The following is a 14,141-nucleotide window of genomic DNA, read 5'->3' on the forward strand; positions in this document are numbered from 1 at the left end:
TATATATATATATATACATATATATATATATATGGGTCTACTTCATTTAATCGAAAGACCATTTGACCTAAACCCATTTGATCAAAAACCAGCCTCCAATTACACTCTGTACTCAACCCCCTAGCAGGAAAAGTTTAAGTTGTCACAATGTAAATGTATCCATTACATAACAATGCCTAACTTAAAATGTCACTATCACACTGACAAACAGAACTGTGAACAAGACAGTAAGCTCTAGCCCACCACTGTTCCCATGGTGAAACATATGAAAATGTACAGCCATATACCTTAAGGTTTTGTATTACTGATATCCCTCACATATTGAAACAGCCTAGGTTAAAAACATTTAATACCCCTCTCCCATAAAATGTCTTACTAGGGCTTATAACAGTGTTCTCCATTCAATGACATCCAGACTGTACAGGGTCACACATGTTTTGTCCAGCTGTAGCCCTCATATATATGGACCCTACCCCGCAACTTGTGTGAGAGTCCACAACATCTGTGGAATGATAGGAGGAATGTCAGCAATAAATAATAATAGACCATTAACTATCAACCTTCTACAGCTTGACATCTGGACAAAGCATGGTATATAGGGGGAGGACAGAGGCTGAAACACAGGGCCATATTTGAAATATTGCTGTTATACACTGTGAAAGTTGCTCGTATTATAGGATTGGTTGCAAAATACACTTACTCAGGAATATGAACTCAGAAACACAAATGGATGTTGCCATGTACTGATAGCAATCAATGGAGAGGATGTCACTGATATGTCAGGGACAAGACCTGTGTAAGAAACATACAAAACATAACAGCCAATCCTCTGACCATCATGTGGTTAAGCCCACAGTTGAAAGCTATGCAGACAGACTGCATTCCATGCAAAGCTATCATGTACATACAAACCCTGTAAAACTAGCAGTATTCAATGCATATAACAGCAATACTCTCACTGTCCATAGGTCTGGAACCTTACACAAACATGTAGTTGGCCTGTGTGCACAAATCCTGTTGTAAGAGGTATAGCTACCTGCTGTCTGTAACACTGCTGCCCACACACAGGAAGGATGTCTTCCATACAGGAAAGATAAAGGGACGATGCCCACACTGTCACTGCATATAACAAAATAAAACGTGTACTGTGTATTGTGTATTGCCATGACACTGATATGGGTACTACAATAGGCATGCTTATCACGTAGTAATCAGAGAAGTGTACAACTGTGTTATGAGTCACTGTCCATGCCTACCACTAACAGCTATATCAACATCCATATACACTGGATATCAAAGTGTACATACCCCTGTTGGAATGCCAGTTCTGTGTGCTGTATGCCAATGAGACCACAAGAAGTCATGTCAAAATGTTTCTCACCTCAAATGTGACCCATAACCTGTAAAATTATATTTAAAAAGAAACAAAGCTGTTTCATGAAATGTGAGCAACCATTGCCAAGTGAAGATGTGATATGACGTTAGAGTACAAACCAAGACAAATGGGTGCTGTAATCATCTCAGCAGGCATTTACACAACATACCTGTGTAAGGGTGTACACAAACATTCAACTGGCTTACTGTACTGAGTATTTCTTCCCATATGCTGCAGGGAGAAGTTCATAACCCAGAGACTGCCCATGCTATGGAATAGACTTCCCATACATGTCAAGCAGAGCACCTCACTGGCCCTCTTCAAGAGAAATCTTGATGAGTGGATGGAAAATAGAAATTTCACCACAGTGATCACCCCAGTGGCTTTATTCAACAGAGGCACTGAGAACTAAGGTCTGGTGGCATGATGCCAAGGTAATCACATGGGCTAGGCTTGTAAAGGCTCCAGGGCAATTAGCTTAGTACACACCTATGAACCTATATGTTTCCACAGGACAGGATGTTATGTTCCCTACTGAAATGAGCACGTTATAGAATACGTCACAGGTGGGGATTGTGTTGACATGTGCTTTTGTGGGGTCATGCTCCAATTTCACAAGTACCATGCATTGTAACAGGGGTGTGTACACTTCATATCCACTGTAGCTATATGGAATCAGCAGTACCTTACATGTACAACCATTGTCCACCAACGATAGAGTAATCCCCCTTGGTGGACACCACTAAGACACAAAGCACATAATAGTTTGCTATAGTGGCTGTACAGGGACACATAGGTGCAGACACAACTTGGAAGCAAGTGCACCTCTATATGAGCAAACATGTAGGTTCACAGGTGACCTTCTGTAAGGCTGACTATGACTAGAAATCAGACATATGCAAACCACCAGGGTCAGTTGCAACCATGTCTACACATATGTATGCAGTCTAAGAGCCAGTAACACAAGTAAACCTGTACTGGGGGTAAAGCACACCTCATACACACATGCCATGGATACAGACAACCTGCATCAGACAGGATAGGTGGGAACAGTTGCACCCTGTCCACAACAGTAGTACAGGGGGATATGCACATCACCCACACTCCTGCCTACATCAATGGTGAGCATGGACATAATGCCAGCTGATGGCAACAAAAGCAAGTCTTCATGGGGCATGAGAATATCACAGTTTGCCTCCTACATTAACACAGATATGTGTTCACAGTCCCATTACACACTACAGTCAAACACACTCATGCCACCATCCACACACCATCCACATGGAAGATGGCCACTGTCATCCCTCTACACAGACATGAATGGTGTGTAGTGGATTATGCCATTAAGTGTCCAGCATTGGGGGAACTGGACAGATCAGGGCTAGGAGTGTAATGCAAGATGTACAAGTCATGATAGATTACAGTGTTATGGTATAGTCTGGATTATTTGCAAGTAATACCTACTATTGCTGTGCATGTGGACAACTGTATGAGATCCTCTGACATTTTTGCCTGTTTATGTTTTCCAGGTACAATGTCCTGGGAATGCCTGCCCGCATACACAACCCTGGAAAATGATGCTGTAATCCAGTTTCTCATAGTCCATCATGCCATCCTTTTCGGGCACAAGGACGAGGATCTGTAGGAGAGGACCGCCCTGTGGAAAGAGCTTAGCCACAGGGTAAATGATGTTGGCCTGCACAACCGCAATTATGAGCAGGTGCGGCATCGCTGCATGGATCTGATGTACAATGCCTGTCAGCATTCTGCTGCAGTTAGGAGGGACCAGCTAGCCACAGGTGGGGGTCATGCCATCCAGCCCCCACTGACACATGCTGAGGAGCTCTTCGCCAGCCTTGGGGCACCTGCCCACCAGCCAAGCCAGCAAGCAGAAGACAGCATTGTGGAGGTGGGTGCCACCCACACAATGAACAAGGACCATGCAGGTAAGGCCCCAAGGTACATTAGTAGACCAATGTTGCTTATCCACTTTCATCTGTAAAGTATATACATGTATGTGTCAGATAAGATAGTCTGTTGCTGCAGTGTGGTAATGAACAGATGTGCATAATCTCTAGTATTATGGGTTTGTACTGTTGATGTGCTGAAATGCTGCTCTCACCTGGTACCAATGCCATAGGTGTGCCTACTGACATTACATCTCTCTTACAACAATTTAGGTCCGTCTGGTATACAACTGGGGCAGCAGCCTGTAGCTGGTGATTATGGAGTCGTTTGGTTCATGTTTGCCAATACACCAGCCATGTTCTGACCATGCTACTTTCCATGTACACCTTTAACACACCCACCCATAATGCATGCTGTATATGTTCACTTATTGTTGCTGTTAACTGCATTGCATCACAGTGGTCACCATGGTGGCATATCTGAAGGTTATGTAAGAGTCCTGCAGTATACCTAACAACCTGTCAGTGCAAGATGTGTGGACAGAGATGAACATAGTGGTGGGACAAATGCCCTACAGTAGGGTCATGTCTGAAACATTACCCTTTTACAGTGGCTACAACAGTGTATACACCACTATTACAATGGCAACTGTTCATGATCTAAACAACGGCAAATCACAACACCACATTCCACACCTTTTGCACCCTGTAATGTGATCCTAACATGAGCAATGAATGTGTAATATGGAATCCTATGTTAGGACAACACATATGGGGAAGATATACCTTAACAAACACTGGAAGCATATGTGTACACACACTCCAAATAACATATTGTGGAGGCAGCTTGTGAGGTACTGACAGCATTCCCTCTTCTTGAGTACACACCTTCCATCAAGTACAGGACCTCAATGTCACACCAAGTAATGGTCTGCTGTCCAAGAAGTATGTCCATGACATTTACCCACTCACCTTCAACAGAGGCAGCCGTGACTTGCACACATCTTACAAACCATGAAATGGATCCCATATCCGAAAGATAGCACTCAGGAGTGGGAAAAGTAGCCTTACCTCACCATTGCATATACCATGGCAAACAATGCAGACAGTCATGTATGTGTGTATGAAGTATGGGACAACATTAATGTAAAAAATAAACAGTCTCCCATCCAAAACAGTAGACAACACATGCTGCAAACTGGTCATGGAGGCTGCCCAGAAACATATGGCAACACTGAGGGACTTGCAGGAATGACTAGCAAGTACTGCCTGTGCAGTACCTTTGTCAACAATCACCTGGAATCTGCATAAGATTGGCCTATGGGTTAGGGTATTCAGACAGAAGAGTTGTTCCACAGGCAACATCATCCAGGGCTCTCTACATGTAGCATATGCATAACATCAACTTTCGCAAAGGCATGTGTTGCAATGTGTAATGGTGTCATGAGACCAAGGTTGAAACCAACAGACAGTATCCATAAAGATACATGTGGTACACAAGCAACACCTCACTCCACATCTGGGAAACCATCCCCATTTTTACCTTGCTGGTGCCAGTGTACACCTTTAGGTTTGCTGTTCATTAGCAGGAACTAGGCCAGTAGACATGGCATTTGGAATTTGGAGCACTGCAAAATAACACTCGTGTGGCCCATAGTTGTCAAGCATCTGGAATAAGGCTGAGGATGAGCTGGGGTATCATCCTGAAACACAGCAGTGAACTGAAGCATACATCCAAAGCCTGCTAAGAATGGCTGTATCTGAACACAGTAAAGGTCATGAATTGTGCCAGACATAACCCTGACTCCACAGCAATAGTGAAGCCACTGTGTGACCTCCAAGGGCTGTGCATGTGAGCTGACCTTGCAAGCCGGTAGAATTGGTGGACATTTGTAGGGCAGAGTGACCAAATAATGGCAAGTGAAGATGGGCCATGCTAGTATACCCCTTCCAAGAATAGTGACTGTTGTAGTTCACATAACAGGTGCTGCAACAAACCATTGTGTTAAGGGTGTGCACACTTATGCAACCCACATATTGTATACATCTCATTCAGCATCTGCATGACTAACACATTTGTTTGATACTGCATTGGATTGCACAGGTCATATGTCACATATCAGTTGTGAACAGGCGAAAAGACTTGAAGACAATAAACTGAGCAAACTAGCGAACAGAACACTATAAGAGAATACTTGTTGAAAATAGGCAGGCGTTTTATTTAAACCAGATAAATGTTAGCGCTTACAAACAATCGAATTTAGCCTTCCTCAGACAAACAGCAGAATATGAAATTAGTTTTCCTTACATACATACATAAAACCAATCAGAATAAAATGCATTCCTTAATTACACGTAACCTTGACTACCTTAAAGCAAAATAATGTATTGCATATGTAACATTTAAATAAACTTGTATTTTAAAAATAAAAATAAGAATGAAATGCTTTTTACATATTATACAACAGAGTGCAAACATTACCATGTCACCAAAGTCTTTGTTTACAAAATCATTTGCCCCAGCGTTCAATGGTAAATGTATGTTATGTTAACCAGTGAGTCAGTTTACAATGTGCAATGCATAGATTTAACACAATGTTATTTTTGGATTTCCCACTATGGATTTAACAGGGAACTTGTCAAGGTTTTTTTACATTTAGCCTTGTACAAAAGATTCACTAAATATATATATATATATACATATTTTATAAACAATATATATTTTTTAACAATTTTGTCTTTTGAACAATGGCAAGTTTAACATATATATATATTTATCTTATTTTTTATATATATTTTTTATAAGTTTTTTTATGGTAGGATTTTTCAACACCTTGAATATTCATATATTTAAGTAGTAAGGTGTAACATATAGTAATATGGTTAACATAACATACATTTACCATTGAACGCTGGGGCAAATGATTTTGTAAACAAAGACTTTTTGGATACATGGTAATGTTTGCACTCTGTTGTATAATAGTAAAAAGCATTTCATTCTTATTTTATTTTTAAAATACAAGTTTATTTAAATGTTACATATGCAATACATTATTTGCTTTAAGGTAGTCAAGGTTACGCAATTAATTAAGGAATGCATTTTATTCTGATTGGTTTTATGTATGTATGTAAGGAAAACTAATTTCATATTCTGCTGTTTGTCTGAGGAAGGCTAAATATTCGGATTTATCGAAAAGCGCTAACATTTATCTGGTTTAAATAAAACGCCTGCCTATTTTCAACAAGTATTCTCTTATAGTGTTCTGTTCGCTAGTTTGCTCACATATCAGTTGTGTGTAATGTTAACATATGCAGTATTTTGGCCCCACTGCATACCATGGAAGAGGCTGGCATGTCATCAAGGGTGTGTACACTTCTCTTATCCACATTAAGCTTTGAAGGTTGTCAGTGTAATCAGATTTTATTGCTCATACATGCACTGCTGATGAGACCTGCAAATCAGAGGTCAGACATTAACTGTTGACATCACTCCTCATATCATCCCAGATATGTGTCAGAAAAACACATAAGGGCTGTGAGCAACAGAGCAAACATAACTGCCACACATATACACATTCAGCAATGGTGTGTACATTTGTGAGGTATGGTGCACAGTACATGCCCGTGTGCTGTACAGGTGCACAGCAATACTGTGTGCATGGGTGCACTGTGTACCAGGGGAAGGAGCATCACCTACTAACACAACTCATGCATCACAGAGATGTATAATGTTGGTAACAAGGACTGAGTTTGGCCACAGTGCATGCTGCTGAGAGGCATATGTCATGCATGTTGACTGTTGGGTAATGAGAGGTCTGTGTAATATCTTTGTGCCACCTCACCTGTATGTGTGTGTGTGTGTGTGTGTGTGTGTGTGTGTGTGTGTGTGTGTGTGTGTGTGTGTGAGTGTGTGTGTGTGTGTGTGTGTGTGTGTGTGTGTGTGTGTGTGTGTGTGTGTGTGTGTGTGTGTGTGTGAGTAAGTGTCTGTAGAGGTAAACCATAATGTACAGTTCTTAAATTACATTTTATGTTCACCTCTCATAGGTGGCGAGGTGGGTCAGGGTCCCTCCTGCAGGCAAACTGATGTTAGTGTCCATACAGACTCTGGCAGTGATGATAGGCATGGTGAGGCACAGGTAGTGTTGTCAGGGGCTGAAGCTGTGCCATTGGTTGGCATCCCACTTTTATCAACCCCATCCCTGCACACAGTCTCAATGCCCATACATACCCCATTACCAGTGGCCATAGATGAGGGACAGTTGACTGGTCATGGCATGGGACAGGACAGTGTGGGGACTATGGCAAGTGTGTCTTTACACAGCAGCCATAGCCAGATGACCGGTGAGGTACTACACAGGCAAATGTACAGGGGTGCTCATAGCAGGGTTGCTGGCCATCATGCCCCTGTCAGAAATGCCACAGCAGGTGTCACCAGACGCATATTTTGGGCCATCATGAAGGCACAGGCACATATGGAATGTTACACCAGACAGAGTCTGAGGCTCCAGAGAGCAACTCATTCTGCTGTACTTGACAACATCACATCCATGATCTTGCAGATGCCCACTGTTATTTTGCAGAGGTCCTGGATAGATGGATGGGTGAGATGGTGGGAGTCCTTGACTGTGTGGTATCTGTGATAGAGCATGTAGTGGGAGTAGGGTGGCAGCCATATGGACGTAGGTCAGCAACATCAATGGGTGGAGGTCTACGTGGACGTGCAACAACTCACGACTGTTCCCATAGTGGGAGTACAAGCAACAGCACTGCAGGGGGGGTGCTGTCCACACCACAATGCAGCAGGCCATGTGCACATGGTCCTGGCCAGTCCCAACAGGGAAAGGGATCCAGTGGACAATTGTCATCATCAAGGGAGAGTAACATATTTGGACTTCTGTCTGGTAGTGCCCGTGAAACCTCTGGCAGGCACAGTTCCCGTGTTCATGGCCAGAGATAGCTAACTGTACACCCTGCCATTTATGGTTTGCAGCTGTCCAACAAACCCCTGTATAGGGCAGCCACGTGGCAGACGTGTGCATACATACACACACACTTCGTCAACACAGCTAGGGCACCTCCATACCTAAACACACCACATCTGCGTGGCCCATTTAATAAAGAACCCCCTAACCCACACACATGGTGTCAACCAAATGGCTCAGCCTAGGCTTCTGGCAAACCCGCAACACACCCTGTGCATATGATGATACATGTGCCACCTCCCTGTCATCTATACCAATGATGCAGGGATATGCTGATTTGGTTCTGATGCACAGGGTGAATGTCCTAAGGTTTAGCAATGTAATGCTGTTTAACATGTTTTCAGCTGGAATGATTAATGCTTACACATCAGGGTGTGTAGCTGTCCAGCCATGATGCATTATAGCTGTTATTAACACTGACTGATTGTGGTATCCATAATGTATTCTGTTTGTGTTCTAAGTGACTATGTGTCAGCAGGATGTTGTTTTGCTGTCCTGTCCTACAATGGGTGTAGCACTGTGGTGACACATTGACTGTATCATATCCCGGGTACAGCTGAACACAGGTATCAGGTCTGTATAAAAGTAGCTGCATGTGCCACAAGACTAATAGGTCTAAGAGGTGTACACAGGTGAGTGCATGGTGGTTGATGTCAGCAGCTCTTCTACAATAGAAAATTGTAAGTGCACTGTGTGGAACACATCAAATGTCCATGAATAACACTCGCACACACACACACACACACACACACACACACACACACACACACGCACACACACACACACACACACACACACACACACACACACACACACACACACACACACACACATACACACTCACACACACACACACAGGCTTTGGTGTTGATGCAATACACGGAGAATACTGTTCACATGGATGTACTTCATTTTGCAGTGAACTCATTTTGGCCTATGTAATTGCACCCAGACCAAATTACAAAAACATCATATCAGGAAATAAGCAATTTTCCAGTATAATGTCATTGACAATGGTACTGGCAGGGTATATGTCCTCTTCCCCAATGTAGTGCAATCCTGGAGTTGGTAAACATAGGTGTACTGGTGTGGGTGGCACAGACCCCACTTAGGAGGATGTGGGATGGCATAGAACCACACATAATGTGATTAACAGCTACTTAACCTGTTAAATTGTATGGTAAAACAGCACACTAAGCAGGAGGATACCCACAACAATAACTGCAATGTGGGTGGCTCCACACTCATGTATATATACCAACTCCTGTATCGCTGTACAGCTGTACAGTGGGGAAGAGGGTATGTACGCATCCAATACTAGTTTTGCTTGAATGTATTTCCACAAGATGATTGCTTTGAAATGTTACCTTCAGCCAGTTAGTTCTCGGACAGATAATCACCTGAAACATATATTTTCTGCAAACTGAAATAGATCCCTTCACATACACACACACTTACTTGGCAACACTGAGAGCAGTACTCCTACCTAGGTACTTATTGCTACTAATGTGTTTGGCTTTAATTTCACACACCACAGAGCTTTTAGGGTGAGGTGTGTCCCCAGTTTCCTGTTAAGTGAAGAACATCATCAGGCCTTGTACAGTATGGTAATGAGGGGTGTACTGGGTGTTAATGAACAATACATAGTATGACAAACTGTCATATATACATTGACAAACATATGCAGTCATAGACACATTTGACAGACCTGGGATTAGCAGTGCTAACTACCTTGTCAGTGAGTCCATTCTGTTACAGAGATTTTGCACACAGCACATGCATCATTGTGTTGGATAGTGTAATCAGTTACCTGTATTGTTGATGGTGACAGAGGTCCTCATACAGTGGGCCTTGGGACATGTACTGGGGGTACCATGGTTTAAAGACAGTATACCCAGCACCCACACCCCACATTGGATATTGTACTCACTGAAACCCATGATAATGCTGTGACATACCCACAATCACACATTGACCAGGACTCTAATACAATCCCTTGTCTATCTAACCAGTGCTACTACAGGGATATACACTTATTGCACATGCCACAGGGATAGTATGGCTTTTCATGGCTCTCCTAATGTTAGCAACATCACTATCCCTTATAATGTATGGCAAGGTTTATTGTATTTGGTGAATGTGGCCACAGAATGCTGTCTCCTACAAATATGCACTCACACACATACATACACTTGCCAAAACTCACAGGGTAACCCATGCCTATCTACCTATTTGTAGAACAGTGTTATGCTGGTACTGACAGCTCCAGGTAGACCATAGGGTGAAGAGTGTAACAAGGTACATTTAACATAAATTACAGCAGCAGCCATTTCTAAGTATGGCAATAGGGGGTGTAGTGGGTGAGAAGATCCTCAAGGTATTGTCAGCTACAAGTTTACAAACATACAGACACTGTTATTCTCAGTAAAGCACACTGACACATTTGTCAGCACTGGGGTCCATAGGTGCAGGTGTTCCTAGGTGTGTACCAGGCTAATATCTATGGAGAGATGAGAAGATTAGGGCATGTGGGTACACTGCTATCATGCCACCTGACATTTGTCAGCAGATCATCTATCAACCGATGCCAATTGAGTGATCCTCTGGGTGACAGTTAAATTCAAAATCCAATCATTTGGTTTTCTCTTGCAGAGGGCCAGTGAGATGCTCGAATTGACATGTATGCAACATATATTACATAACATGGCCAGTGTCTGGGTTAGAGACCTGTACCCAAGCATGTTCTGTTGATTGTGGTAGTCTGATTGAGGTATCCATGGCATGTGGTGCATACAGGGTGGGGTCTCCTAGCTGTGGCATTTATAACACAGTTGGGCAGACATGTCAGTGTCAGTCAGTCATAGATTGCCAGTAAGCAGCCAAAATGGATACCTGACATCTGCAAATCTGTACAGAGGACACAGAATTCAGCTAGTCAACAGGTTATGCATTAGGATGAATGTTTTGACAGATAGCCAACTTAAATGGCTTGAGCTACCAAATTTAATATCATACAACTTATTAGTTCTTACCCACAAAATAATATACAACCCTGACTTCACCCCTTCGCTAAAAAAACTTGTTACCCCGTGTAACAACCTTAGATCACTGCGTTCATCCAGCCGACTCCTCATCCAGACCTGTAAATCTAATAATTTAGCCGTGATTCTCTCACCAACTCGGCAGGTAGAGCATGGAACAAATTGCCTCTGATATTACCACTCTCCTCTTTAAGTCAATAAAGTTTAAACTTAAAGTATACTTGGGGACACACGGAATTGTCATTGCATAATCCTGGTTAGCTGAACCCCTGACTACGTTTAGAGATCAGGTGTCCTAGCATTTATTGAAAATATTTGTACTGTGTCTATTCTCCATCATCCTGTATGTTACTATGTAATCTTTTTGTTAATGTGTTGTGAATTATAATTGTCTTTGAAACTCTAACTCAGTTTGCTACTCTTGGAGCTTTTCTCCCCGGGCCTCCGCTGAAAATGGAAATAAATCCAGTCGGACTATCCCGGTTAACAAATGTAAAATAAAAAAAAAAAAAAAATAAAAATAAAATAAATAAAATAGACGTCTGACACTGATAGGTATGCCATTACTACATGACAGCAGCCCTTAATGACATGTCCTAAACACATAGTAGTCTACAGTTAATATCCAAATATCAGATTAATATCCAAAAGGAGATAATAACATACAACTCACACACCAAGAACACGATAGTCAGTATCAAGAGTTCAGCTTTGCATGCAAGGGTGCATGGTTCCAGTACTACAATCTGCAATATACTCTTACTTGGAAAAGCACTGTTAAAAGTAGTAACGTAATGATACAATACTTGCAAGTGTGACTGCATATAACCTGGGATACTACCCATGTATGAAACACATACAAAGAGAAAATATTGTTGTACTTGCCATGTATACTCAGGTGTCCCATATATTATACTCACACCCCTTGCTACTGTAATGACAGCACATACAAGCATGTTATGTACATGGAATTAAAACACTTATTAAAGTTGTCATTACCCTGCAACATTATCAGACTGGAATGTGATCATTGGTTACCAGGGCTGAGCTATGCTTAGCAGGTGTAAGCATTGCTTAAATGTAAATGCTAAGCATATTTGCGCACTGGTAAGCGAAGTCTACATGGTATAAGCGCCTATCCATTTAACGGTACGTTAGCACCGCTTACCTTCGCACAAACCCACACATACCCATTTAATGCTGCTCAAAAATGCCATAACCACTCTGCATCCAACATTCCTTGTTCTGCCTAGCAACAAAATAAACAGCCCTTGCAGGTCTTGAACCAGGACACTGTACACTATAGTTACTGCAGTTAACCAATTAAGCCTTCTGCGCTGCGAAGATGTCTGTTGTTTTTTTCAAATACATCATTCAGTACACATATTGAATAGTAGAGAACAACTGCTTTGACTACTACAATTGTTTAGTACTTGTAAGTGAAAATAGTGTTGAATCAGTCAGGTTTTTATACCTAAATATACACATGTCAGATAAATATAGTGGGATACATCTGGGAAGGTATATAAAACAATCATGTTTACGCATAACAAGGATATGGATATATATATATATATATATATATATATATATATATATATATATATATATATATGTATACATATGTAGATATTTATTTATTTATTTATTTATTTATTTATCCTTTGATAACTGGGAAACTTCCGACTTGGAACAAAGTCAATTTTCAGCAGAGGCCTGGGGAGAAATGCTCCAGATGCATGTCTTTGTAATGTGGGGGGAAACTGGAGCAGCCAGAGGAAACCCACACAAACACAGGGAGGACATACAGACGGCACCCCGGCCGAGAATTGAACTGGAGAACCTCTTGCTGTAAGGCGACAATGCTACCACTGCACCACTGCGCCATCCAATTAATGTATGTTATATGTATACATGTACATACACACATATATGCTGATAGGGTACCAGCAACCAGAGCAGTATGCAATGTCAGCTAGAACAGGACCAAGAACACTGACATCGACAACAGTCTGTATACAGGCCAAGTAACATATTCACAAGACACTGCTGCACAATACTGATACACTGTCAACAATCACCATAAGTACACAGACCTCACTACTGTACAGAATGCCCAGATTTTGTCCTCAAATATAAGGTCTACTACACATAACATGTCTAGCAGTCTGATATATCACTGGATTGTTATCAGGATTGATGTCAGTAAATAATGATATACTGTACATATGCATCTCTGACTTCATGACATATGGACAAAGGGTGACAGACTTGGGGGACAGAGGCACAAGCACAGGGCCAATATTGACATATTGCTGTGATAAACTGAGAAAACTCTTGGTGTAAGAGGGTTTGTTGTGACATATCTCTTCTAAGGGATATGAAGTCAGTAACTCACATTGATGTCACCATGTACTGACTGCAATTGTCAGAGTATGCTACTGCATTTCTAAAGATAGGAAATGTGTGAGTAACACACCACATCTAAGACTCAAAACTCTGGCTAGTCTGCAGATAGCCCTACAGGTGAGAGTTTCCTCAACCACATAACACTGTCATGCCAGACTTTAAATCATGTAGAACCGCCATATCCACACAAACCCTGTTATACCAACATTACTTCAAATATAGAACAGCAATACTTACATCCTGTCCCCATGTCTGGAATATCTCCCTCCTGTTTGTTGGCCTGTCTCCACAGTGTATGTTGTAAGATATATTTCCAACTACCCTCTGTGATGTTGTTTGTCAAACACCCACATGAAGTCCTGCTCACAGTGAAAGAAACGGGCCAATACCCACATGAAGTACTTAGTTATAAGAGTGTGTTTCCATG

The sequence above is a fragment of the Protopterus annectens genome, chromosome 11.part0 (genome assembly GCF_019279795.1).
Source record: "Protopterus annectens isolate FY-2018-M chromosome 11.part0, PAN1.0, whole genome shotgun sequence".
Taxonomy (NCBI): domain Eukaryota; kingdom Metazoa; phylum Chordata; order Ceratodontiformes; family Protopteridae; genus Protopterus; species Protopterus annectens.